Source organism: Microtus pennsylvanicus, chromosome 3 (assembly GCF_037038515.1).
Source record: "Microtus pennsylvanicus isolate mMicPen1 chromosome 3, mMicPen1.hap1, whole genome shotgun sequence".
Classification (NCBI taxonomy): domain Eukaryota; kingdom Metazoa; phylum Chordata; class Mammalia; order Rodentia; family Cricetidae; genus Microtus; species Microtus pennsylvanicus.
Window position 1 is genome coordinate 94,759,050 of NC_134581.1, and position 27,554 is coordinate 94,786,603.

Sequence of the window (27,554 nt, forward strand, 5' to 3'; positions counted from 1 at the left end):
AAAACACCGTGACCTAGGCCACTAGACACCAACCTCAACATTCTCAGACATCGTGAGTTGAGGATACCCCCCTCAGGACTCAGCCCTACTCTGGAAGTCCCACAGCCTCACATCAGGGAACTAAAACCAGCCAGGACTTCCTCCTCCAACCCCTCCCTAGGAGTAGACCAGAAGTGCATCCCTCCCAAGCACACAGCTGTGAGGTAGCCAGCCAGAGAATTCAGCACACCTGGATTCCAGGTCCCGTGTCCTAGAAACACCCATCGAGTGGACATTGATCTTTAAGGAGAAGTTAAGAAGATCCCTACCCCAGTAGCCTTACCTGTCCACTGCCCACACCTACTCCCCTCTGTATTCAAATGCATCTTAAGCTTTTAAAAAAGTCCTTAAGTATAACTTACATCTCTGTGTATCTTCATAGTGACCCCTAAATCCCTGAAGCACCTGGAAATGGGTGAGCATGGGTGAGGTGCAGCAGCTGGGACCACGGCCTGGCTAGCCAGCCTCCAGATGGGAATAGGGTAGCAATCACTAGCTCCAAGAAAAGAGACCCTGTCCCACGTCCTCACCCTTCGGGGGATGGCATCCGTCTTTCCCAGTGAAGAGAACCTGTGCCCCACATGTAGCAGATCTTAGAGTCCTCAGTCTTGACTTCATAGAAAATTCCCACAAGGGAAAGACTTCTTGTCCCCTCCATAAGGACCCCTTCCTGAGTGGGTAGGGTGGGTGGGAGTGTCTTCCTCTGAAGTGAGGGCACCAGGGGTGGGATCTACATCCTGGTACACAAGAGGAAAGGGACTACTGAGTATGGTATCTGGCACACACTGCTGACTTCCAAGACCACTCACCAACCATAAGCCAGAGACTGCTCTCAGGAGAGCTATGAGGAGCACTCAGGACAGGCTGCCTGTCCATGGAACATGCACCTGGCACAGGCAGCCCTGACTCTAGCCTCTGCCACCACTTCAGAACTGAAGACAGGAAGACAGAAAGCAGCAGCAGTGCTGAGGAGGGCATTTCCTCCTCATCCTCCCCTCCTGCCTACTCCTCTATCTCTGTCTTCATGTCTCTAAATTATGCCCTGTTGTCGGGGTGGGCTGCGCTGGGTATGTGGTGGTGGCGGTGGCACTGGGACCTGGAGCTGTGTTTGCAAATCAAGTTGAAAACAAAAATCCTGTAAAAGCTGAAAGCTCAGCAGATGGAATCCAATAACAAGAACTGAACTGAACCAGCGTGAGGCTGACATGCCCTTAGCATGACTGCCACACTTGAGACGTGAGTGGTCTTTTTCACGGTACTGTTCCTCTGTGTAAGCAAACGTGGATGCACTGTAATTCCTTAAAAAGCTGGACAATCTTGGGAACGTGGTGAGGGAATTTCAAGTCAAAGGTTGAGGTTGTTGGCGCTTCACTCTAACTCAGTGATTCTCAACCTTTGGGGGAGGGGTCAAAGACCCTTTCAGAGGGTCAACATATCAGATATTCTGAATATTAGATACTTACATTGTTATTCCTAACAGTATCAAAAACACAGTTATGAAGTAGCAACAAAATAATTTTATAGTTGGTGTCACTACAACATGAGGAGCTGTGTTAAAGGGCTGCAGCATTGGAAGGGTGAGAACCGCTGTTCAAATGAGGCAGGACACCTAGCAACAGTAACCCAGTCAAGCCTGTGTGTCTCTGATCCAGGAGAGGGATGACTATCTAGTATCCTAAGGGCTATCAGATGATTCAGGCCTTCAAGACATTTTCTCACCACAACAAATGACCCTCAATCTTCTGCTTTCTGGTGAAAAGGACGAAACTTCCCAAAACGTAATGTAATATAGCCAGGACACAGGCTGGCCAGACCTAGCTAGTGGAGGAAGAGAAAGGGATGTCCTGGTAGGCCAACAGGATGCGCCTGTGCCTGTCCTTGTGCCTGGCACACAGAGGGAACCATTGCTCTCACCTCGAAGCTCCTGCTTAGAGAAGCGAGTTAGGATTTTGTGGGTGGTGAAAGGGTGGAAGGTGAGGGTTATGTGTTAGACAAAGACTTGCCTTTAAGTATAAGTTTGAGATGATATTCTCTCCCCCTGTTTGACTAGTGTTATGTCAACTTGATAGAAGCTAGAGTCAGTTATGGATGGGGAACCTCAGTTGAAAAATTACCGTCACCAGATTGGCCTGCAGTACATTTTCTTGATTGATGATAGATGTGGGAGGGCCCAGCTCACCATGATCAGTGGTAGTGGTCCTCGGTGCTATGAGAAAGCAGGCTGAGCAAGCCATGTGAAGCAAGATGGTACCAGGTGCTCCTCCATGGCTTCTGCTTCTGTTTCCAGCCCCCAAAGTCTTGCCTTGAGTTCCTACCCACTCCAGGATATAGTGCGGTCTCTGAGTCATAAGCTGAAACAAACCCTTCTCTCCATGGGTTGCTTTTGGTCAAGGTATTTTGTAACAGTAATAGAAACCCTGAGACACCCACTAAAAATGATTTAACATTGGATCTATTCATTAATTCCTTCTCATTCTGTAACTTCTAGGCACAGACTCGGCTCTTCTGTGCTGCAGAGGGCTCTTATTGATCCTCTAAAGCCCAGAACAGAATGCCCCTTTTTCCTTCTGCTGTTCTGTCCTCTTGCCTCTAACGTTCCTGATTGCAGCAACCCTCTGTTAGGTTGATTATCCTAGCTCGAGCATCTGATTACTTTCTGCCTACCATCCTGAGAACTCTTTGAGCAGTGGCTCTTGTGTCTCGTGAGCATTTGTGTGCCTCGTTCATGGTCAGAAACTAATCAGTTCCATATAGAACTGCTCAATCAGATTAAATAATTAAATGAAGCCCCCCAGCCGCACCCCAGGGCACAATGTCTAAGTGTGGCCTATGTAATTGGCGTGGATTAGGGAGAAGAGGCAGGATTGCTGAGTGGCCTTGTTCCTTGGATCTCCTTAAGCTTGTGAAGTGGACACCGGTGCTGAGTCGAGATGCCCTCGCCCTCCTCACAGGTTGTGTGGCCAACTGCAGCTCCCAGTCCATACAGCAGTTCTGGGCCTCTCCTGACGTGTGGGGGATGAGCGGAAGATGCAACATGCAGGGAGGGCTTAGGAATTGAGTCCTTCTAAGGCATATGACACCCGGCAGGACAGAGCTGTAATGCATACCTCCTTTGCCCTAGGGACACGTTGAAACATGGATCGAGGCTGCAGCTGGGGTGGAGTTCAAAGCAGTGTTCGAGCTTGACACCCCCTGTCCTGTTCACCTTCTCCCATCTTCCTAACAAAGCCTTAGGCTAAGGAATTGCTTCAGCGAATTCTGTGTCGCAGCTTTCCCACATATAAATGTGCCCTGGGAGTATTTGTGTTTAGAGAGCTGGGAAGATGGCTCCATGGGTGCCATCTGTGCAGCACAAGGACCTGAGTTTGACCCAGGACAAGCTTAGTGGCATGTATGTAATCAGCCCCAGGTGGGAGGCACAAACAGGACACCCTGGAGTTCATTTGCCAGACAGTTTAGCTGAATGGATCTGCTTCAGATTGGGTGAGAGCTCATCTCAGAAAATAAGGTGGAGGACAACCCAGGAAGACACTTGGTGACAACTTCTGGCCTCTAGGTACAAGTGCGTGCACTCACGCACACACACACACACACACACACACACACACACACACATCCACAATGCACGTGCACCAACACAAGCATGTACAAACACCATACAAATCATTTGAGTCTGTCATGGGGCTTCAATAAATGCACCCAACAGAGAATCTGACTTTCAGCAAGTCCTTAGTAGCAAGAGTTCAGTGAGGAAGCTCTTCAATGTCAGCCAACATGCAGCCCCTTCCCAAACTCCGTATCGCTCTAGCTGCCATCTTTTGTGGCTCGACGAAGAGGGGTGACAACTGTCAGCCAAGGACTTCTGAAAGAAAGCAGTAGGTGGTAGCCTGCCGGGGTGTCACCTACAGCTGAGAGAAGGGCTCTGCATGTTCCTTTGTTCTTTCTGCTATGGAACGTGGGTATGATGTTAGGTAAGAGGGCAGACATTACTGACAGTGGGGTAGAAGCTGTATGTTGAACATGGTAGCACAAAGGAGCTAGAGTTCTGTACGTGTTTGAGATACTCTGCCAGCTCCAGAACATCTACCCAAAATGCAACACCAGGGAGGGATCACTACACTCTTTAAAACAAAACCACTAAGTTCTTTAAAACAATGTGTTTAAATAGAATTCTCTTTATAACCACAACTTGACCTGTATCTTCATTTGTGTAAACTACAAGTGGAATGACAACTTTAGGAGAGAATGTGGAAATATCATGAAACTGGACAACTCCAGCCCAAACACTATGAGAATCCTATTTATACATGCTTGATTTCTTGGCCTTCCCCCTATAGGTCTCTCAGTCTCTGCATATGCAAACTGTAGCATGGGATGATACACTAGAGGGAAGAAACATGAGAAGTGAGAACTCTGAAGAGGAGGTCATCTGTACCCCTCACTTGAGCCAAGGTTGGAGGTGGGGAGCAGCAGGGTCTCTCTCACCCTCTCACTCCCCTGCAAAGCTCAGCAGAAGTGGGGTGGATGGGCTGCATTCCCCGGGGCCTCCCCTGAAGTGGGAAGAATGGGAAGCATGCTGGTGCCACAACACTTCGCAATTCTGTGCAGAAGTCATGCAGGGCTGTTGCAACTTTTCCAAAGGTGAACGGCGCCTCAAAGATCAGGCTTGCTTCATCAGTGAGTTGAGTCAGGGGCTTGGAGCCTCCTTCAGCGGACTTCTGTTGGCCACTGTTCTTTCCCAAGGCCACATTAATACACTGAGAGTAAGGTGTGGGATTTATATATCCTTGTTCTTTTTAAAGGCTTGGGGTCAAGGCAAAAGTCAGTAAGAACAAGAGAGATGGTCCTCCACCTCCCACCCCACCAGGCTTCTGGGTGTCAGCCTGTTGACACAGTCTGCATAATTCCCCATTGTGGAGGGCTGTCCGGCATGTTGTGAGGGATTTAGCAACATCCACAGCCCCTCTCTTCTCACCCTGTATCAACAGAACTCCTGCCCACCACTTAGAAGAGATCCCAAACATCCTGTGGGCCCCAATCACTTAAGCCTCAGCTAAGAACTTGCTCTAGAGAGAGTCGGCATGGAAGCAGCATCTAAAGGGAAGCTTTTGTAATGGCTTTGGAGGTTTATTTCCCCTACAAATATCATAAAACAGCCCAGCTGACAGATGGAAGCTCAGAGAATGGGACATTTGGATTTGGTTTTGTTTTTTTAACAGAAGCCAAAAAATAAAAAAGGTCTATAGCAAAAACGTAAAGGACTTCAGTAAGAGCAAAGGGCACACTGGGCAGAGAGAAGCACTGAGGATTTGGGAGGAAATGGGAACTGACAGAAACATTTTAAGACCTGCAGGACCTTCTCTCTGACACAGAACCCATGTTCCCTGAGTTTGGCCCTGGTGAAGCATCCCTATGTCAGGTTGGTAAACTTCATGTGGTTCCGTGTCACTGTCTGGTCCCCATGAGAAGTGGCCCTCACATGCTCTCACTCCACAGTGGGACATCTCAAAGCTGTTGTTTGTTTGCAGAACTTGCTGCCTGGTGGCTTTTTCCCTGACGGCAGGGAGCAATTTGGCATCACATGGAATCCTGGATTACTGGCTTGATTAATATTTCATAGTGCCTGGTAGTCATTTACATTTATAGACACATGAGTCATGAAAAATTCAAGCTTTAATTGCTTTGAGCTTCTTCTTATTTATTTATTTTGGTTTAGGGTTTTTTTTTCTTTTTAGCTAAGCTGTTTTCCAAAGTCTTGAGACCAAAGGTACTCAAAAGAATCGGGGCATTGGAGACAGGTCTGAGGACAGGTTCTTATGGATTGGGACATGTCAAGAGGTGATGAAATCACAGGCTCAGGGCAGCTGGGGAATGGCGCCTGAGCCAATGTATCATTTTTCTCCATCAACAAAGGTAACCAGTTACCAGAGGGGGAAACTGAACCTTCAGTTATAAAATTTCAAGCATGATGACAGCCTAGCCTTATCCATCATGAAAACCAATACACCGCATGGCCTGACTGGTCCTGTGTTTTGACTCAGGTCCTGGTCCTGGGTCAGTGGGAACATTACTTGTCTCTGGTTGGCGCGGATGGAGCTGTCACCTAAGGACTTGTCCTTGAACGCTGTGCCTCCTCAGCTCACTGGTTCAGGACTCAGTACTGCGGCTGTCCTACATCTGCTCCTCTCTCTGAAGGCCAGGCAACTTGTATTTGACTTAGGTTTTCAACAAGTATTTGACTTCAGTCCTTTGAAATATTTTCTCCGGAAGTGACTGTTCTGTTAGGCTGACCATTGCAAGGATTTGCAAAGTGGTTCATATTAAAAACAAAAAGGAATTTTATCTATTGTGTGTGGGGGTGGGGGTGCGGAGGGATGTATGTGTGTGGGGGTGGGGGTGGGGAGGGATGTATGTGTGTGGGTGTGCAGTTGGGAAGTATGCATGCTGCAGCACACCTGTGGAGGTCAGAGGACAACCTTGAGAATCTGTTTTCTCCTTTCACCTCTCAGCGGCTCCTGGGATTGAACTCAGGTGTTAGACTGGCACAGCAGGCTCCTTCACCCACGGAGTTATTTTGCTGATCTGGAGGAGGAGAAGCATGTGGACAGATTAGGTGCTGCTATTTAGAAAAGGTGGCTGATCCAAGCCTAGCAGAAGGCCTAGAAATCAGTTCTGAAGGGAAAGGCAGGCAAATGGCAAAAGTGAGGAGATGAGAAGGTGGGATTTGGTAGCAGATGTATGAACATCAGTCTTTCATCTGCAGGTTAGAATAACTTCTCTATAGGAACCAGAGGGTTCAAGGACACCCCAGGAAACAAGCCCACAGAATCAACCAACCTGGGCTCAAAGGGGCTCACAGAGAGGAAACCGATCATCAGGGAGCCTGAATGGTTCTGAGCTAGGTCCTGTCGTCTTTTGTATGTGTGGTTGTGGTTTGTTTTTCTTGTGGGACCACTACCAGTGGGATCAGAGGCTGACTCTGACTCTTTTGCCCACTTTGGGGACCTGTTCCTCCTATTGCTTTACTACGAGGGATATGCCTATACTTATCGCAGCTTGATAAGTGTGTTCGGTTGTTATCCCTTCACTGAAGGGAAATGGAGGAGTAGTGGATCTGGGGACTAAGGAATGTGTGGGGAAAAACTGAGGGAAGAAAGAAGTGAGAGGAAACTGTGGTCTGGATGTAAGTCATGAGAAAATAAATAATAATAATAATCCTCTCCAGAGAAGTTTGAGACTCAAACCTAATTGGCAATTAAACAAAAGTATAACACATCTTAAAGCCTGTCTAATTTATAGTAATGATTAAAGCCTGCATTTTGACTTTAAGGTCATGGACATAACCAAGCCAACCACTTTCGGGTTGAACCTGAGACTTGCTCCATAGTGAATGCATGCCCAGTGCTGTTAACCTGATCAAAGGTTCACAGCCTAAGAGGTCATAGGCCCGAGAGGGAACATACTACAATTGTTTTGCTAAATGGATATGGCATCAATCTGTCTTCTAAAATTCTGTTTATACCCATAGATGAGTGCCTCTCTCACCCTTGGGGAGAAAAAGTTCTTTCTGCAGTGGGCAGCTAACCAGAGAACTGAGAATATTGTCTCTGCAATGCTCAGACCCAAATAGGACATCTGTGGCCCCAACAAGGCTCAGGGAACATCAAAGGAGACGGGTTAGGACAGAGTAAGGAGGATGAGGGAAGGATGCTGTGAAATGCTGTCTTATGAACAGGACGTGGACATGGCATTCCTGCATCTGTGGGTTATATGCACAAGACCTGCATGAGGTCGGGTAACATCCCAGCAAGCAGCCCTAGCTAGACTCTGGCTCACAATGGCAAAAGGAGAAGAAATGAATGTAGGAGGTCATGTTGCCAGTTCCTACGGGAAACTGGGGGTGGATATGATCAAGATACATTGTATACATGTATGAAATTTCAAAGAAAAAATAAAAGGTACTCTCTAAAATTTACATTTGAGGTAAAAATAATTATGTCACTTTGGCTTAAATCATTTTGTCATAGAAAATATAATAACTGAAATATAAATAAAATTTTAATCTCTAAATGGAGCAAGGCTTTGCCAAACTGAATATATGGCAATATACAACCACTTCAACTGTGTATTATGTTAGATTGATCACAGATTATAACAGATTAATGACATTGACTATTAGATACTGCGTAAGTTTCTTAAAGGATAGTACAGATATTTAAAAAATTAATTCCCTTTAAGCCCCATTAGATTTTTACACACACACACGCATGCACACACTTTTCTGTGATGTTAAGTATTCCACACAACCCACCAGTATAGAGTACCTGTTAGTTCATTGAAACATGTCGTATAAGAAAGATGTCATTTGCTGTGATGGTTTCTCTAATATATTTTCATAGTATAGTACGAATTTTATCTCTTAATAAAGAGGTAGAAATATACTTCTAGAACCCTGGCATTTTCTCTCCAGGTTAGCGCAGGACTGCCGGCTCCCAAAATAACCACACGGAGACTTGTTATAAATCCTTAGCCGGTAGCTTAGGCTTGTTACTAACTAGCTCGTACAACTTAAATTTAACTAGCTTGTACAACTTAAAGTAACCCATATTTCTTATCTGCTCTCTACCACATGGCGGTACCTTTTTTCTGCAAGACATGTTCATCTCCTGCTTCCTCTACATCTGCCTGGCAACTCTGTCCTCCTTCCCAGTGTTTTCTTACTCTGACTCTCCTGCCTAACTATTGGCCAGTTGACTCTTTATTAAACCAATGGGAGCCGAACATCTTCACAGTGTACAAAAGGGTTATTCCACAGCAATTTTAAATGCCGTATTCAGCATTCTGAAGAGTTTGAGAACCGTCTATCAATAGGTACTTAATAAAGTATACCTGATTTAGCTACTTGCTTTAGGCTTAACTTTGAAGCATATACAAGAGACTAAATACAACGTGACTAAAAGTGTAGCTCTGAACACATTGAAGAATTTGATCATTTATTATGTTGGGTTTTTTTTGTTGTTGTTGTTGTTGAGGCAATTTCTTTGTGTAGCCCTGGCTGTACTGGAACTTGCTCTGTAGACCAGGCTGACTTCAAACTCTCAGAGATCCACCTGCCTCTGCCTCCCAAGTGGTGGGATTAATGGTGATCACCACCATACCTGGCTAATTTGCATTTCTTAATTATCCTTAACAGTTTGCAATAGGTTAGTAGTTTTTATAAGTCTAGGACTTTACAGCAATCAAAGGAAAAAACCAAAATGGAACAACAGCATTGGTTCAGAGCACTGAAGGCAGAGTCCAGAGGCCTCAGATAAATTCATAGCTGCATTTTAAATCTGGACCACAGACATTCCCAACCCACCTTCCCAGGTGGGTGACCTTGGCACACTGTCCGTCTCTGCCAACGTCCTGTTAACATAGCCCTTCCCCAAATCACTCAGGCTGAAACCACACTCAGTCTCGTTCTTAAAGATCACGTACTCTCTCTCAGCCAGCACATACATCACCTGACAAAAGCCACACAACTTCCAACCTTCTGTGGTTTAAGGTCATAAGCACTGCTGCCACAGTGTGAACCCCTGGAGCCTAGTTTCTAGACTGTTAGAATCTGCCCTTTCCAGAATCGCAATCCTAATTAATCCTCAACATGTCTAATCTTCTTTGTCCTCAAGAAGGATTAAATACAAAAATATTGCTTAACTTTTCCCTCCGACAGAGAAATATCACACTCTACTTACGTGGTTATAAATTTGATAACAGAGAATTTTAAAATATCCTTCCAAAGCACTGAGATAATTGCTGGAAACATTCTGATGTGTATCCTTTGATGCTTTAAAAATTGTACCCAGTATTGTTTTGTTTGTTTTGTTTTTTTTGGTTTTGGGAGGTTTTCTATGATTTTGTTTTATTTTTGAGCTGGCCATCAAGTTTATTAGAAAAAGATTACCATTTGGATATTTCTTCCTTTGAGCTCAAGGTTTGCTCCAGGGCACCCTTTCTTCTTCAAGTTTCCCTTCCCATGGCAGAGTCTGGGCTCTGGATGCTCACGAGCAGAGCAGTCATGTTGCGCTGCAACCCCACACAGCACAAAGTCGCAGAAAGTCCAGAGAAACCAGGTTCTACATAGCTGGTTGGTAGACCAGGCACTGGAGATTGTACACCAGGCATCCCCAGCAGCCAGCTGCAATCTACTTTGCCTGCAGGGCTTGCAATATCATTTTTTCTTTACAAACACCTTTCTGGAAGCATCGAGATTTAAGCATCTCAGCCTTAAGGTGCTGTACTGGACCTGCAGGGTGGCTGAATGGCTGGAGATGTCATTTTCTGCAAAGGAGACACCCCAGCTATGTAGTCAGGGGCAAACACGTTGGTCTTCTGCCTGGCCTTGTGGGACAGTCACAGCTGAGGAAGCACTGATGCTCAGTCAGAGAGGGGTTGATGGCATATTTGCCCCCTTTGGGAGTGGGCAGTGGGTACCAGAGGCCTCGAGGGTTCAGCACCTTGGGGTTTCAGGAGAAACGCATACGCAAGGTGACATCATCATTGATAGTCACTGACACTTTCCTCAAGGTCTTGTTCCCATGATGCCCACAGAACACTCAATTCATGTCTGACATCGTCTTGAAGCAGCCATGACAGCGTAAGATGTAGCTCTGGGCCTCTAGGATCAGCCATTCTCTGCCACCATGTGCAGCCCCATCTGAAGCAGAACATTCTGCATGGCAAAGTCTGTGGTCACACACCCAACCCGTACCTCCTTTGGGATGTCACACTGCTCCAACTCTTGCTGGATCTGCTTGATGTTGCTGGAGGTCATCACTGCCTTCAAATTCATTCTCCTCTTTCTTCTCCCCTTCCTCCTTTTCCCTTCTGTCAATGAGTAGCTCCTGCAGTCCACGATCAGTGTTAGGCAGAGGGTTTCTCCAGAACCTGAAGGAGCTGAATTCCAGGTTCGCAGGCCCATCAACTGGACACCACGATCCACCAATCTACCGTTTCATGTGAGGGTTTAAGCTTGGAGGACTAAGGCCATCTCAGTCCAGCAGGCCTGAACTAGGGCTGTATTGTAACCATCTCTCTCTTGGGTTAGGCTATGTTGTAACCAGGTCTCTCATGCTCCTGAAAACAAGAACAGCTTGAACCCAGAGAAACTAGCTATGATTTTTTAAGTGACAGACACTTACATCTTTTCTAGAAGAGAGGCCAGCAGCAGCAGTTGGCTCTGTCATAAAGAATTGATTTTTTTTTTCATTTCTCTTTATTCTGAATATTGACCTGCCTGCCAGTCTCCAGCAAACATACAGTTTTTATTAAAGGTGGTTAGATTCTAACAAGCAAGGACGAGTAGCTTTCATCTGTTGGGCCCAGAAAGAATGGGACCAGAAAGGTGATCAACCCAGTAAACTCATCTGAGGGGATCCTCTTTCCACACTACATGCCTCTGAAAAATAGAGCTTAGGTTTATATCAACAAGAAGTCAACAGTTTGGAAGACGGTAAGAGAACAAACTGGAAAGACCCCCAATACCTGGGGCCCTGTTCTTACTTTCATTTCTTCTCCAGATAGACTTAGCTCTTCAGGACAAGAATGAGGATGTCATGGAGTCTCGCCCCATGATTCCAGAGAGCTACAGCGGCTGGAAAATGTGTGGCAGTATCAGAGTCCGTCCATGCCACCCCCCGAGAAGCCTCTGAAGGCAGCTGTAAAGGTGAAACCCGAGTAGCAGTGGAGACTGAAGGATCTTGGAGATGCCAGAACCACGGGACACAGGCAGAGGACAGCTGAGTGCCAAGAGGGAAGTTGGCCTGAGAGGCTATTGTGGTACAGGCAGCAGAGTATGAGCTCAGGTTGAGAATATGCAAGCTCTTTGAAGCCCAGATGATTCTATTACTAGATCAGCTGCCAGACATGGAGGTGCAAGCCTTGGTGTTTGCATGACTGGGTTTTGGTCTTACTTTGATCTCATCTTTCCTTGCTTTGCCCAGTTTTGCCCCTGTTGGAATGGGAATATTTACTCTGCCACAGTGTGCTGGACACACATGACTGGCTTTTTGATAGTATGAAGCTTCCAGTTAAGAGATGATCTGAGTCTTGGAAGAGATTCTGAACTTTAAGTTTGAAAAAGCATTGTTAAAGATTGTGGGAAATTTTGAAGTTGGATTGGATATATTTCACATCATGAGACGACCTTGAGCCTATGGGAAGAAGGGTGGAAGGATATGACTTAAAAATGAAATGCTTGGGTGTTTAGTAGAGAAGGGATAGACTTGTAATTAATAGTGAGGGGGGAGACCCACCCTAAGTGTGGGCAGCACCATCTCACAGGCTGGAGTTTCACACCGAGTAAAAAGGATAAAGCAAACTGTACACCAGCATTCATGGCTCTGTTTCCTGGCTTTGGATGCAATGACTGTTTCATATCTCGTGTGCCATGCAATCCCTGCTATGATTTTAGAGTCAAAATAAACCTTTTTCTCCTGAAGTGGCATTCTGTTGTGCATTTCAATCAGAAAATGAGAAAAGTAACCAAGACAGAAGGGCAATCTTAAAATGCACATGGCAGTGTTATTTGGGAATAGGGACTTCGTTCGGAAGGCAATTAGGATGGTGTGAGGTGAAGATAACGTGTTTCCTACAGTGATGTTAGTTGATTGTCACTTGCTCTGTTTCACTGTGTGATGCCCCTACCATGTCACGAGGCCACCACAAAGCTCCCACTCAGTGCCAACGCCATGCTCTTTGACTCGATCATACAACTCTTAAAAAACAAAACAACAAACCACTTCCCTTCTTTATAACTTGCCCACCTTGTGGCATTCTGTAATAACAACAGGAAATACAGTAATGGTTAATATTGTCACTTTGTCAGACTCTAGAATCACTTATGTGGGGTAGCAAGCCTCCGGGCACAGCTGTGTAGAACTGCCTAGATTAGGCTAACCTCTGGGCACAGCTGTGAGAAATGGCCTAGATTAGGCAGAATTCCCACTGAATGCAGATGGAGGGGAGAGTGGGAACATCTTCTAGTTTTAACCTAGAAGGTCCAAGGGAAAACCTTTTGCTTTCTGCTTGCCTGCCCCCTGTTAGTGAATGCTGCTGCTGCTGCCCTTAGCTGACATCAGACATCTTCCTCAGAAATCAGTCCTCTCAGGGATCCTTCAGCTCCAGGCCGAAACTGCCTTGTGGACCAGAGAGCTACCTGGTTTCTCAATGGGCAGACAGCCGTTGTCAGACTATCCAGCCCATGTCATGTATGTTGGGCTATAAATCCCTTTTAATGTATTTCCGTTCTGTTGGTCTGTTCCTATAGAGGACCTTGACTAAGACAGACTCGTGCCACAGAGCTTTTAACTAGTCTCAATAGATATATCCATTGGTGGTGGAATGATTGCTCCTCTGAGGTGTTTGTGAGTGGTGATGTGGGGTGAAGTCAATGTGTGCAGGTGGACGGCTGATTCCATCGTCTCTTGAGTCCTAGAGTCATGGACAACATAGACGAAAGAACATACACATATGAAATGGAGGTGATTCAGAAAAAATCCCTGCAACCCTGAATATATATTAGAAAATACAATGTGAACATGTAAAGTGTGTCAACTCTAAAACCAGTATAGTTTTCTAACTCTTCACTTAGGAGACATGGGAATAATGAACCTTGGGTAGAGAAGACTGCCTTTGTCATCTAGGCTGAGATTTTATTCTTTGGAACAGGGTGTCATTACGTGCCCTCCCCTCAAATGTGCATCCTTCTGCCTCAGCCTCCTGAGTGCTAGGATTGAAGCATTCACCACTATGCCCAGCTTTCACTAAGGACTTGAAATACTATTTCTCGAAAAAGAGTCAAGAAAATATTAAGGAAATGGCCAGCTGCAGGTCCAGGTCAGAAATGTATAGTGAAAGCCTGCGACCCCACCATATAAACAGTAAGGAGGTAGCACAAGACCTGTCAAGTCCAAAAGTACTTAGAATCCCACTTGAAGAACTTCCCCTGTTTAGAGAAGAAAAGTTTGAACTTCAACAATAACAATTACTGCATCAAAGCTACACAGAGAAAGCCTGTCTCGAAAAACCAAACCAAAACAATTGTTAAAATAGAGTGCTTAAATATGTGAGTTTATGGTATTTTCAAAGTAGGTGTTATGTAAGCTTCAGAACTGGTCCAATATCAAGAATGGTGGCAAATAAATGCAAGACAGTGGCATTTACCTTTGTCTACTGAGTGACCAAATTATAAGTGAATAAAGGCATCTTCCATGAGAGCACTTCAACTGTTACATAAGTTAATAAAACAAGCAATAGAAATTACAGAATTAAACTGTAACCATCTTTGTAGAATCGAATTATTGAATTAAAGGGCTCATCACATCAATAGTGGTCAAGGACACAAGAGGGGAAGAAGGAGGAGAGAGAAGTGGGAAGTGTCAGGGAAGTGAGAAGGAAAGGAAGCAGCAGAGAGGAAAGAGAGAGACAGAAGAGGAGGAAAAGGGAAGGAAGGGAAAAGCAGACAGTATGTGCCTCCCAGAGAAAGAACATGCCATCACCTATAGTTTTGGACATGAGAGCCATGGCATTCCCAGACTCCAGCTGACAAAATGCAGGTTGCACAACGCTCAGAGCACATGCTGAACTGCATGCACAATGAGTACACACGCAGTCAAACACAGACCAGAAAACCACATGCGCTCTGTCCTGCTATGCCAGAGAGGGGTCCAGGGATGGGGGCATCTCCAAATCCAACGAGACACAAAAGGAACTGTAAATGTTTTTAAGTGATAAGATTAACCTGTGGACGAGGAAAGCACGGTTAGATGACAGAACCGTGTAAAGGCACGAGAAACTAACAGCTGTGAAAGTCACGAGAGCATTCGCTTGTTCCTGCCCTCATTCAAATACATAAGGCACTGCTATATGCCTGGATGAAACTCAGGGAGCTCAATTTTGAGTGAAAGAGATGTGGTCACTGTCTTTACAGCACTTACTGTATAATGGGGAAACCAACATGAGCTGTAAACACATAGCTAATGTACAATTATGGCCATGGTGAACTCTAAGAGAAGCTCAGAGGCTGCTCAGCCTGAGTAAGGGTCTTAGGATTTCTATTGCTATGAAGAACACCATGACCATGGCAACTCTCATAAGGAAACATTTAATTGGGGCTGATTTACAATGAAGAGGTTTAGTCCATTACTATTATCGTCATGACGGGAAACAGGGAAGCACACAGGCAGACATGATGCAGGAGAGGTAACTGAGAGTTCTGTATCCATGCCAGCAGGCAGCAGGAAGACCGTGAGATACTGGGCCTGACTGGAGCATCTGAGACCTCAAAGCCCACCCTAAGTGACATACTTCCTCCAAAAAAGCCACACCTACTCCAACAAGACCACACCTCCTTATAGTACCACTCCCTCGGGGCCTATGGGAGCCATTTTCACCCAAACCGCCACAGTAGGCAACTTGATATGAGGTGGAATCTAAGCTGAGCTGTGAGGGAAGGGTAGAAAGAGAGAGAGAGACCTTCAAAGCAGAGAGCAAAACTCTGGGGCCACAGGGAAATTAACTGAGAAATTCTGAGATGTCCAGGACGGTGTTAAGGGTCAAGACTGAAAGAATATGGTTTTGACATTCCTTGTGCCTTCCCTAAAGCAGCCACCACCCCTTCTCTGTGTCTGTGACACTTCCCAAAGCCAGCTGTGGGCTTGATTCATCTTGGGAACTTGAACATAATTTCCACCCCTGCCCAGCACTGTGACTATGTAGCGTGGGTGAACAAACGCAGCTGGGCCTTGCAGCTCCCAGACATGGGTACCTGGGGCTAGAAGCAGCTGAAGTGAAGTGGGAGATAGACAATTTGAATTTATTCTCAGCTCCTCAGTGTGCTCATCTGTCAAGCACAGGCGACCAATTCTGCCGTGTTGAGCTGGAGCAGGGTTGTACAGGGTAATATTTGCTGAGACCCAATTCTGGGCTTGGTACCTTGGTTCATGCCCTATGACTATAATTAAGTTCGGGCATCTAAGAGGGCTATTTTTAGAAGAAAAACTCTTTTTATTACTCTGAAAAATATCTAGTGGTTTGAGGGATACCCTGTATTGCATCCCAAACCCAGGATATTCCTACTCCCCTTCCAGCCCTCCCTGAGAATAGGAAACGTAAGGTCAAGGCTGTTTGAAATCTCTACCCAACCACCCCACCCCTAGCAATGATCTATTCCAAGATGCCCATATGCACGAATAATCTTTCCCCTAAAAATAGACAGTGGGCATGGTTCCATCTAGATTGGATTTCACCTCTTGTTTGTAAGGCTGTCAATCTGGCAGCCAGCACTAGGCTATAAATTATCTTCTTGAAAATCTTCAGTGATGAGAGGAAAGGCTCTGGGGTACGGATTCTTGGCAGTGGAACAGTTATGTGGCAAAATCTCCAGATCTGAAAATCTGAGCAACAGGCTTATTTACGCCACTGCTATTTATTCTTGCAAAATCAGCATAGACTCTTGAGTTTTTGCAGCCAGGAGGGAACTGCAAGAGCACATTCAGTAGATGGATTGAGAGGAGGATGGAGGGCGTGTTGCCCAAGTTGTCTTTAGGGCCGGTGTCTAGTGTCTTCACTCAAATCTTTGTTTTTGTGGAGGTTTTGCTTTGTTTTTGGTTTTTGAAACAGTCTTACATTAGCCTCATCTCACCTCGAACTCTCCATTCTTCTGCCCCAGCCTTCCAAGCGCCGGGATTACAGGTGCTTGTCTCATGCCTTAGTTCATTCTTAAAGGTGCTTTAGCAGAGAGAAGGGTAATATCTGGGGTTGGATCTGCCAACAGCCCTCTCCCTGTCTGCTCTGAGCATATCTGCCTCTCTGATCTTATATGCTAATGTTTCAGGCTTTTCTGGGCCAGGCTTGCTCCTCCGGGTCAGTTTTTCCTCAAACTATAAGCCCAGGACCCTGTTTTTATTTATTTAAACATGACTAGCACAAGACAGTTGGGTGCCATCATACTACTAGAGCTTTGAAGTGTCTTAAGAAGAGAGAAAAGCAGAGCAGGAAAATGGAAAAACTTCACTGTCAGAACCCTAGAGACCACGTGCTCAGCCCCAAAGGTCCCATGCCAACAGTCTCACTTCTTGGCTCTGCTGAGCTGCCAAGTTGCTCTGGCCCTTCCTTGTCCTGAACTGGAAGCACTTTCTGCAGGCCTTTTTTACCCAGATCTGAACTCTCCCACCCTCTTCAACTCAGGCATCCACATCACAGTCACCTTTGAGAATTCTTCCCTGTACCTGGATACAGAGTCTTTTGTATTCCAAATAATATGCAGGGGATTGGAGGCAAAAAGTCAACAATACCCAGGCCTGTCAATGAATGCTCACATTCTTTATGTAAGAGTATAGTATTCTCCTATAACCTATGTATATCTTTGAGTGTATCTTGAATCATCTCTAGAATACATTTAATACCAAATACAATGATAAACCCTATATAAATACTATTCAAAATGGTTAAGAGAATAATAACATAAAGTTTGTTTATGTTCAGTGCAGGTGCAATTTTTCTGCATATCTCTGTTAAATCCACTGATGGACTCAAAGACACCAACTGTCCTTCCTATTTCAGGCTGGAGTACCTACATGGTGTTTGCTTTCTGTGTTCAGGATCCCTTAATAGCAGGAGATAGACAGGATCTTGCTTCTATCTTAGGAGCATGAGCTCTCCCCAGACAATGCAAGTGTTTTCTAGGTCCAGCTTCAGGAAGACAGTACTGGCATTTAAACAATAGCAGCTTGCCTGCTGGCGTCTTATACCTGCCATCTTGCTTCTCTTCCTGCCCTGTGGAACTCTTGCAGGGATTTCTACTATGTCTGGAGCTACAGGCTCAGTATAGTCATGTCTTGAAGATAGTGACTCCTGCCTCCTGCCCTAGAACCTCTGCCTCTACCCCAGGCTCTAGGGCTCAGGCATTGGCATGTGCCTTCATAATTCCACTGGAAACTCAACAGGAAGATGTGTTGCACAGAGGAGCTCCTCCTAGGGACCAAGTCCTGGGGGATAATCAAAGAGGAAGTGAGATGATGTGCAGAGGCACCTGCGTTCAGGCATCGTCACTTATGTGGACTGTGAAACCTCAGTCATGCTATAAAGTCCACATAGAGATTTTGGCATGAGACATGATAAAGGGAAATAGTCAAGAAAAAAAATCTCAGAGATAGTTATATTGACAAATATTACCTCAAAATGCAAACATATGTAAGTAAAAGTCAAACCGCAGCAAAGGGGGCATGTCTGAGTACTGTCTCAGTGCTACAGCAATAACTTTGGAGGTTTTGTTTTACCATCCCAATATTTGAAAAATCATGTTATTTCTGAGAAATATCTTCTAGATTCTGAAAATGTGTGTGACTCTGACTCCCTCCACTAAACTTGTTCTCATCTTTCTAACCTTTGCTGTGTGTAGAAAGGAGCTGCGGGCTGCGTTCCTGCCACCCAGCTCCCGGCCGCCTGGCTAGCTTATGCCCCAAAATAACAACACACAAACTGTATTCATATAAACACTGCTTGGCCCATTTCTATTAATGTGTGTAGCACCACAAGGTAGTGACTTACCAGGGAGATTCTAGCCTACGTCCATCTTGAGTTGGAGCCTCATCGCATCTGCCCTGGAGAGGAGTGGCGTGGCGTCTGAGCTCACTTCCTCTTCCTCCCAGCATTCTGTTCTGTTTACTCCACCCACCTATGTTCTAACCTATCAGGCCAAGCAGTTTCTTTATTAATTAACCAATGACCTTCCTCCGTCAGCCAATGGTCTCTCCTGGCTGTTAATTCTAGCAGACAACTCCTCATCTGTCCACCAAGCACCGTGCTCCCCAGCCCCATACCCACACCCTGCACTTAGTCCCTCCTCCTCCCGTGTTTCTCTGGAATCACCACTGGCTTACAGAGTGGCTCCGTGTTCTTCCAGCAGAGGCAAGGGTACTGAGAATAATATGACAGAAGATCTCAACGAAAGGACTTGGGCATGGTTTTCAGAAGTTTGTAGAAAGAATTCCTGTTGTGCAACATGTAACTTTTATACAGATCAACAAATCTGTAGTCTTATGAAATAGTTATACTTTATTAATTTGTTCTCTGAATAGTGGGGGACTATCAGCTAACTTAATTATACAACGAGCTATTTATGTTTCAAAATTCCTTGGACTTTTGGAGCATTTATTGGTCCTGAAGGACACTCTATGTGCCAAACATTGGCTGGACATTTTTCACATATTATATTTTGGAACAGAAAAAATATAAATGTAATAAAATTGAGTGTATGGAGTGTAAGGGCACAAGTCCCTTCAAAGAACTGTGGCAAGATATTGAGCTGTTTCTTCCACTCATGAAGAAATTAAATTGAGTTAGCCCAAGGGGGTAATAGATGTTATTTTCTGTTTCAAGCTGAAAATTTAATATAATCATCAGCATACAAAATTAATATAGGAACACAACTTTCCAAAGCCAAACCCAATAAAGTAGCCAAAGTGGACTCCATATTTGCTCTGTATGTTCTCAGTAACTGGGACTAACTGTGGTTACATGAAAATGAAAAATGGGATTAACCATGACTTGGTGTTTGGGGAGGGCACCGTCAGTGAAAACTTAATGGGGTCTTTTATTCTGAAGAAACTTGGCATGTGTGCCTCTCTAAATTAAACAGTCCAGCCCCGATTAAACCAAACAGTGTATTCTGTATGGCTCTGGGTGAACTGGAAACTGACTTTAAAGTGACTTCAAGAAAGAGCTCAGAGTCAGAGCAGATGGGCCTTTGGATGCCAAGGTTCACATGGATGATAACGTTATAGTCACCATGGCAAAGCCCTTCTCGGTGTTCCTAGTGTTCCCTCACAGCTTAGACTCTCAGTGGTTCAGCTACAGTCTGCCCTGGACCCCACTGACTCTGTGTGTGGGGAGTCTAGAAAGAGCTCTTTCTTATTGTTTTTATTGAGCTATGTATTTTTCTGTTTCCGTTCTTTCCTCCCCCTCATCTTCTACCCTCTCCCATGATCCCCAGGCTTCTCAGCTTCATATGAAAAAGAAAAAGCCCAGGATAGGCCAAACAATCTTTACAATAAAGGAACTCCTGGAGACATCCCAATCCCTGATTTCAAACTCTACTACAGAGCTACAGTACTAAAAACAGCTGGGTATTGGCATAAAAAGAGACAGGACCAATGGAACCGAATATTAACCCACAGACCTACAAACACCTGATTTTTGGCAAAGAAGCAAAAACTATGAGATGTAAAAAAAGAAAACATATTTAACAAATGGTGCTGGCATAACTGGATATCAACATGTAGAAGAATGAAAATAAATCATTATCTATTGCCATGCACAAAACTCAAGTCCAAATGGATCAAAGACCTCAACAGAAAACTAAACACACTGAACCTCATAGAAGAGAAAGTTGGAAGTATACTTGAATGCATGGGCACAGAAGGCCACTTCCCAAATATAACCCCAGTAGCACAGACACTGAAAGAAACAATTAATAAATGGGAATCTCCTGACACTGAGAAGCTTCTGTAAAGCAAAGAACACAGTCAATAAGACAAAATGACAGCCTACAGAATGGGAAAAGATCTTCACCAACCCCACATTGGACAGAGGACTGATCTCCAAAATATACAAAGAACTTAAGAAATTGGTCATCAAAAGAACAAATAATCCAATAAAAAAATGCTGTACAGACTTAAACAGAGAATTCTCAACAGAGGAATTTAGAATGGCTGAACGACACTTAAGGAAATGCTCAACATCCTTAGTCATCAGAGAAATGCAAATCAAAACATCTTTGAGATTCCATCTCACACCTGTAAGAATGGCCAAGATCAAAAACACTGATGACAACTTATGCTGGAGAGGTTCTGGGGTAAAGGGAACACTCCTGCATTGCTAGTGGGAGTGCAAACTGGTACAGCCCCTTTGGATGTTAGTGTGGCGATTTCTCAGAAAATTAGGAAACAACCTTCCTCAAGATCCAGCAATACCGCTGTTGGGTATAAACCCAAAGGACGCTCAATCACAGAAGGAGCTCTTTTTAGTGACATCCAAATATCAATCATTTCACTGAATACTGGGCACTTCTTTCCATCTCCTGCCTCCCTGATCTCTGCAGAGTGATTCTGCTCCCTCTGTGGAGAGATTCTGCTCCCTCTGTGGAGAGCTTCGCCTCCATCCAGCTAGCAGAGCCAACCTTTCTCCACATGCCCCTTTCTCCATCACCCCCTTGCAGCTGCTGCTCCACTGGCTGAAAAATGCTCTTCTCCAGCAGTGATCCCCTTCTTCCTCATGTGGGTTAGCCTCACCTGTATTGCGAGGTCCTCCTGTAACTGACCTTCCTGCCCCTCCCCTCTGTCTGCACTGACTCTGGTATTTCTCCGCACAGGTTCTCTGAACAGCCTGCTCTTCTAACAGTCTGGGTGATGCTAAACTCACCCTAGCTTCTCACTTCATCCCTGTTTCCTAGCACCAACTCCTCTGCCATCTCCTGAGGCCTGTCAAGTCCTGCTTCTCCTCACCTCAGTTGACAACTTCATCTTCTGTCTCACAAAAGAGAAGGAAGTCATCAACCAGGGCCTTCCTTTTGCTATCTTCAAACAATCCCATCTTCCTACATCCATATTCACACTTCCTCCTAGCTTCCTCTTACTGTCTGTGTTCTCTGTGCATTCTGTAGCCTGTAGCCTCTCACTTTCTCAAGACTTTCCTTCACATGCATCCCTTCCCATGGGGCAATTAGTAAGCACATGAGGTGAACTAGTGTTTCTGGTGCTCAAGCAAGCTTCCTGACTCTTGAGTCTCCATCTAACTACACCCCAAGTGTTTGGCCCCTGATGTGGGAGTGTCATATATCAATCTGTTGATTTCATTGGTTAAGTAATAAACAAACTGCTTGGGCTCATAGCTTAGAACATAGGTGGGTGGAGTAAACAGAACAGAATGCTGGGAGGAAGAGGAAGTGAGGTAAGACGCCTCAGACAGAGATGGACAGCTCTGCTCTCTGGAGCAGGGACACCATGCTCCCGGCTCATGGGCAGACAGACGGGATGGAGCAAGCCGCCAGGTCAGACATGCTGAATCTTTCCCGGTAAGACTGGTGCTACAGTTTATTAGAAATGGGTTGATCAAGATATCAGAATTAGCCAGTAAGGGCTAGAGCTAATGAGCCAAGCAGTGTTTAAATGAATACAGTTTGTGTGTTGTTATTTCGGGCATAAGCTAGCAGGTGGCTGGGGGTGCTGGGGACGCAGCCCCGCCGCTCTTATTACTACAGGCACCTGTTCACAACATTACTTCTTGAAAGAATCATTATAACCGATCTCCTCTTCCTCTTGTTCACCTTTTCCCTGATCCACTCCCATGAGGTAGAAGTAAATGAAAGAAGTAAAGAACTGGCATTCTAGTTAATAAAGAAAGAGGAAAGCGTAAATCTCTATGAAGCAAACACCATAGTAACAGTAAACATGGGAACATCCACTTATGAACCCCAAACCAGTAAGTTAGTAGTTGCAGTGGCCTTGCAGTTACTCACTGCACCAAGATCTTTGTCAGTTATAATGGGGAAAATACCAAGTTTAAAATGGGGAAGCCCAACTGACCCCTCAGAGCCAAGATAAAGTGGTAGCCCATAGCCATGATTTGCTGCCCCGGAGGAATGTTTTAGACAGAAACAAGTAGCCGTCTAAGCATTAGAAGACTTCAGGCAGACTTCAATGAAGAGAAACTCTGTAGAATAATTTAGCAATGCTTTTTATAAGCATCAAGATCTGCAAGATAAAGATTAAGGACAGTTATACTCGATAGAGAACATGCCACAATCAAATGCAATTAAGGCATTTTAAATGAACAATATGACTAGGAGGAAAACAGTCAAGATTAAGATACATTTTGTTTCATGTTAATTTGCTGTTTTTTTTTTAACTGTAGTGGTGCTGTCCAAGTGGCTACCATTGGGAAGCTGGATGGAAACTGTATTACGCTCTCTCTGCTATTTTTGCCGCATCCCTGCAGATATGCAATTATTTCCAAAGAAAGCATTAAGAAGTGGGGAAATAGATCAGTCTCCAAGTGACACCTCCATCAAAGGCTTAAACAAAAGAGCTTTGAAAGTTTGACTCTCTGAGGCAGCAAAGAATTGAGAGGTGGACAGTTTAGCTCTGTAGAGTCCTTCGTACTCTGTCCACCTCAGTGACATTGTGCTTCCTCACAGACCTCGACTTTCCACTCACTTTGTCATGTCTCTGATGAGGCCATGAAGATGATCAATACCAAGAAACACCCACCACATCTGTATCAGGGCACCACTTGTCCAAGGTCATTTTGGAGATACCCATCTCTTGGTCCCTCATCTCCAGCCACATAAGGCAATCACCTGAGATATTTTTCTCCTCCTCTTCTTAAAATAAAAAAAGAATCGCCAAAATATAAACAGTTCACAAATCTTCCTTTTAAAACCTGTAGCCTAGGCTGGCCCTTGCCATGAACATCTAAGTTTGATTGTCAGATGGAGCCATATAAAGAAGGAAATAAATTAGTGATTACATAGAGTTGTCCTCTGACTTCCACACACATGCACACCCTGACTCACACTAATAGTAAATTTTTTAACAGAAGATGTGAACTTCAGCAACATACAAGTTTCTTGTGTAGGGGGATATAAACTGATATTTCAAGAGTAACTTGGCTTCTTATAGACAGAGATATGTTATTAAATGTTCAACTATGACCTAACAAAAATAAAAAATCAAAAAGGCCCCAACTATAGCCCTTGACAATTGCCACAGATCATTCCCACCATAGCTGCTTTGACTTTGTCGACACAATTCCAGTGAAGGTGGATTCGACCAGTGAAGCCAACACCAGTATCACATAGCTCTCAGTCTACAGACTTCCTCCCTGTCCACAGTAGACGGTTACGACCTATCACATGATCCTGTGGGATGGTTACTGTGTCCAGGCTCTTCTGTGCCTCCCATCGTCAAGGCCCCATTGGGCTTCAGGGTCCTGATTCCATTCATGCTGAGCATCTCAACCCACAGAAACAGAAGGGATCATCTCTTTCTGCACATTCTGCAGTCAGGCCCAGCTCATCAAGATGACTGTCTACAAAATTTCTGAGCTGTTCTGGAAGGCATGAGACTCCTGTAACTTAAGAGTTTTCTGGGGGCAGATTACTTTAAGTTCTTTTGTCTAGGCTCTTTTTACATATGGCTGCCCTCTCCTCCTCCTGGCCCTCTGTCCACCTGTCCTGGCCCTATGGGGGCTGCTGGGCCTCTTCTGCATTGCCCTGGGTGATATCCTGCCTTTTGCCCTTACTTTTAACCAAAGTGGTGGGAGGAGGTCACAAACATATCTCGGTGCCTTCATTTTCTTTCTATTACTGGCCAAAAGCAAACAGAGGAGGAAAAGGTTTATTTGGCTTACACATTGATGTCACAGCTCCCTATTGAGGGAAGCCAGAGCAGGAGCCAGGAGGCAGAAACTGAAGAGCCTCAGAGGAGTGCTACTTACAGGCATGGTCCTCAGGCTTACATTCAGCTACTTTCTTCTAACTACCTGGACTACCTGCCCAGGAGAGGCGCCACTCACAGCACTGAGCTTCCTATGTCAGCCATAAAGGCCAAAACTGAAGTGCCCCACAGACTTGCCCCGCTCAATCTGATGGAGACATACTTTCAGCTAAGGTACCCTCTCCCCAAATGACTCTGGCTTGTGTCTGGTTGACAATGAAACTAACCAGCCCACCTAGTAAGTAAATTATTCCCTCGATACAAAAATAATTACTAAGAAAATGCCCTACAGGCTTGCCTGCAGCCTTATCTTATGGAGGTGTCTTCTCCACTAAGGCTCCCTTCTCTCTGATGACTCTAACTTATGTCAAGTTGACATAAAACTGATCAGCACAGTTATCCAATCTCAAATGGTCATACCTAAACAAATATACATGAGAACAATGCTAAATAGACTCAGCAGGGCAGATAGACAGACAGACAGACCGACAGACAGACAGACAGACAGACAGGTAGATTGTAACTAAATAACAATTAGAAAAGAAATGCTCAAAAAAATTAAAAAGGAGTTGAAGGGACATAGGCATTGGAAGAGATTGGGGAAATGAGGGTGGAGATCATATCAATAAGGACTCGTGTATGACATTTTCAAATATACTAATAACAAAATAAAAATCCCTAAAATTTGTTCATCCTTTTAAATTGTTCCCTTGAGTGTTTGTCACAGCATTCGCCTCCAATAATCCTGACCCTTCTCTCTCTTCCTGGACCACAAGTGCTGCATGTAACTTGATAGATAACAAGGAAGCCATTCTAAGAGGCCTGCCTGTTATTTGCAAGAAGCATCTAGGCCTCATCAGGAAAGGTAGTGGCCCAGCGTTTTCTGAAGTCCAGGCTCAAAAGACAAAGCAGCTGTGTAGTTCAGTGCCAGGGCCTGAGACTTCCAAACACCACCCTTATTCCTTCAGAACCATTTGCAGTCTCTGTGTGATCAGAGGCACAGAAATGGTTGCTGTAGGTACAGATTTGCCCTTAGGTCTTGGGCACATGCTAAATTCAAACTAGATCTCCCTCAGGTCACTCCCAACCCCCACCTGAGGGTGGTAACACACACACAGGGGCTCAAATCCCAGCCTCATGCTTATTGGCTGTATGGCTTTGGGCAAGACACCTAAATCTTAGTGAACTTCATACCTTCAGGCTTTCAGATTATCTCTCCTCCCACTCTCTGCCGCTCCACATTAGAACTAGGGGACTCTTCCTACTGACCACGGATGCCTCCAACTTATGATGGCCGCACTGAATACTTGGTAGTAGTGTCAAAACAAGGAGCAGCTGGACACTGTGCTTCCAGTGTGTGTGTGTGTGTGTGTGTGTGTGTGTATACATGCACACGAGAGAAAGGGGGGGGGGGGAGAGAGAGAGAGATTAGTCACCCTTGTGGGTGTGTATAGGGCCAGAAGTTAACACGAAGATGTCTTCCTCAATGACTTCACCTTATTTTTTGAGACAGGGTCTCTCACTGAAGCTGGAGCTCTTTGATTGGGTTAAACTGGCCAGCAGAGCCCTAGGATCTGCTCCTCTCTGTCCTTCCCTCTCCCACTGCCTTGCCCATTGTTTCAGACACACACGACCATGCCCCATTTTTATATGTGTGCCAGGGAGCCCAATTCAGTGTCTCTTGCTCACACAGCAAGTACTTTACCCACTGAGCCATCTCCCCAGCCTGAACTTCAGGTTGTGAATTTTCATTTTCCCCAGTTAGCAATCTGTAGTTATATACTCTTGGTGCTGTGCTGAGAGGCAGCTCCCAGCTTGTCAGCTGGTGACCCCATCATGAGTCCAGAGGAATCTGTATTTTGATGTAAATCACCTTGGATTTCTACATGCCTCTTAAACCTTCTATCTTTGTCAAGTTTATCTGAAGCCCAGGAGACAAAGACTGTCATCCAGAAACGGAAACAAGAGAAGGAATGAGAGTACAGTAGGAACAAGCCCTGGCTGCTTCAGCAGGACATGTCTCCCACCAGCTTCTCCTTCTGACTGAGTCTGGGCAGCTTTCAGTAGCAAAGACAGTCATTCCAGAAGCTCAGACTGGTCCACTGTGGGAATAGGTGGCATTGGTAATCCCAGCACCACTGCCCTGACCCTTCATTCTTAATAAAGCTGGCTGCCAAATCCAATTCCATCCCTAAATATGGTGCAATCCACTCACAGACCTGGGAGGGTGAGGGCAGCCAGACCCAGCTCTTAAGCCACTGGTTTTCAGCATAAAGGAAATTGCTCATTGGCACAAATTGTTGAAGAACTGATAATAATCTGTTGCTGAGGTAACTATTCTTCCAAGAAGACCAAGCGGAGAAATTACTCAGATGGACAATAATGATGTAATTTCGGACCTCTTGGCTACCTGGCTGCAAGTCAAGAAGCGTAGCCAAAAGCCCGTGCACATTATTGTCTTTGCTTGCCATTCTTTTCAGAGTTCAGGCATGGGAATCTTGCCCCCTCCCCTTGGCCCTTACAGCCAGAGGGAGCAGCAGCATTTGTCACCATGCCTGGGAAAGAAAAGAGGGCCTTTGTGCAGCAACTTGAGAAGGTTTCGAGCCAAGGTCTCCCTCTCCCAGCTCTTGTCAAGGCTCCTGCCGAGGGGAGCCCAGGGAACAGCCTGTCAGCTCTTTTCAGGGCTGAGAAAGTCAGGCTTTTTGTCACCGTGGCTGGGCTAAGGAACTTGGATCACTGGTCACCAGTCCAGGATTTACACAGAGAAGGAAGGAAGGGGATGGGAAATGCCAGCCCTTTTGCTGTTTGAGAATAATGGACTTTCAGACGTGGAGGAGTCCTCGGTGGAACCACTCTGCTCTTTGGCTGATGAGAGATGGAGCCACACCAGAGTACCACAGCTCAGGACTAGGGCTCTTGCTTGTCTAGAAGCAAAATCAATTGATAAATAAAGCCTCTAGATTGATGTCTCCATGGTGA

The 27,554-nt window shown here is 45.2% G+C and overlaps 1 pseudogene; it reads right to left on the reverse strand.

The window, feature by feature from the left end:
- Positions 1-10,252: 10,252 nt before the first annotated feature.
- LOC142846816 (RNA-binding protein NOB1-like) overlaps positions 10,253-27,554 on the reverse strand; it is a 68,619-nt pseudogene continuing 51,317 nt past the window's right edge.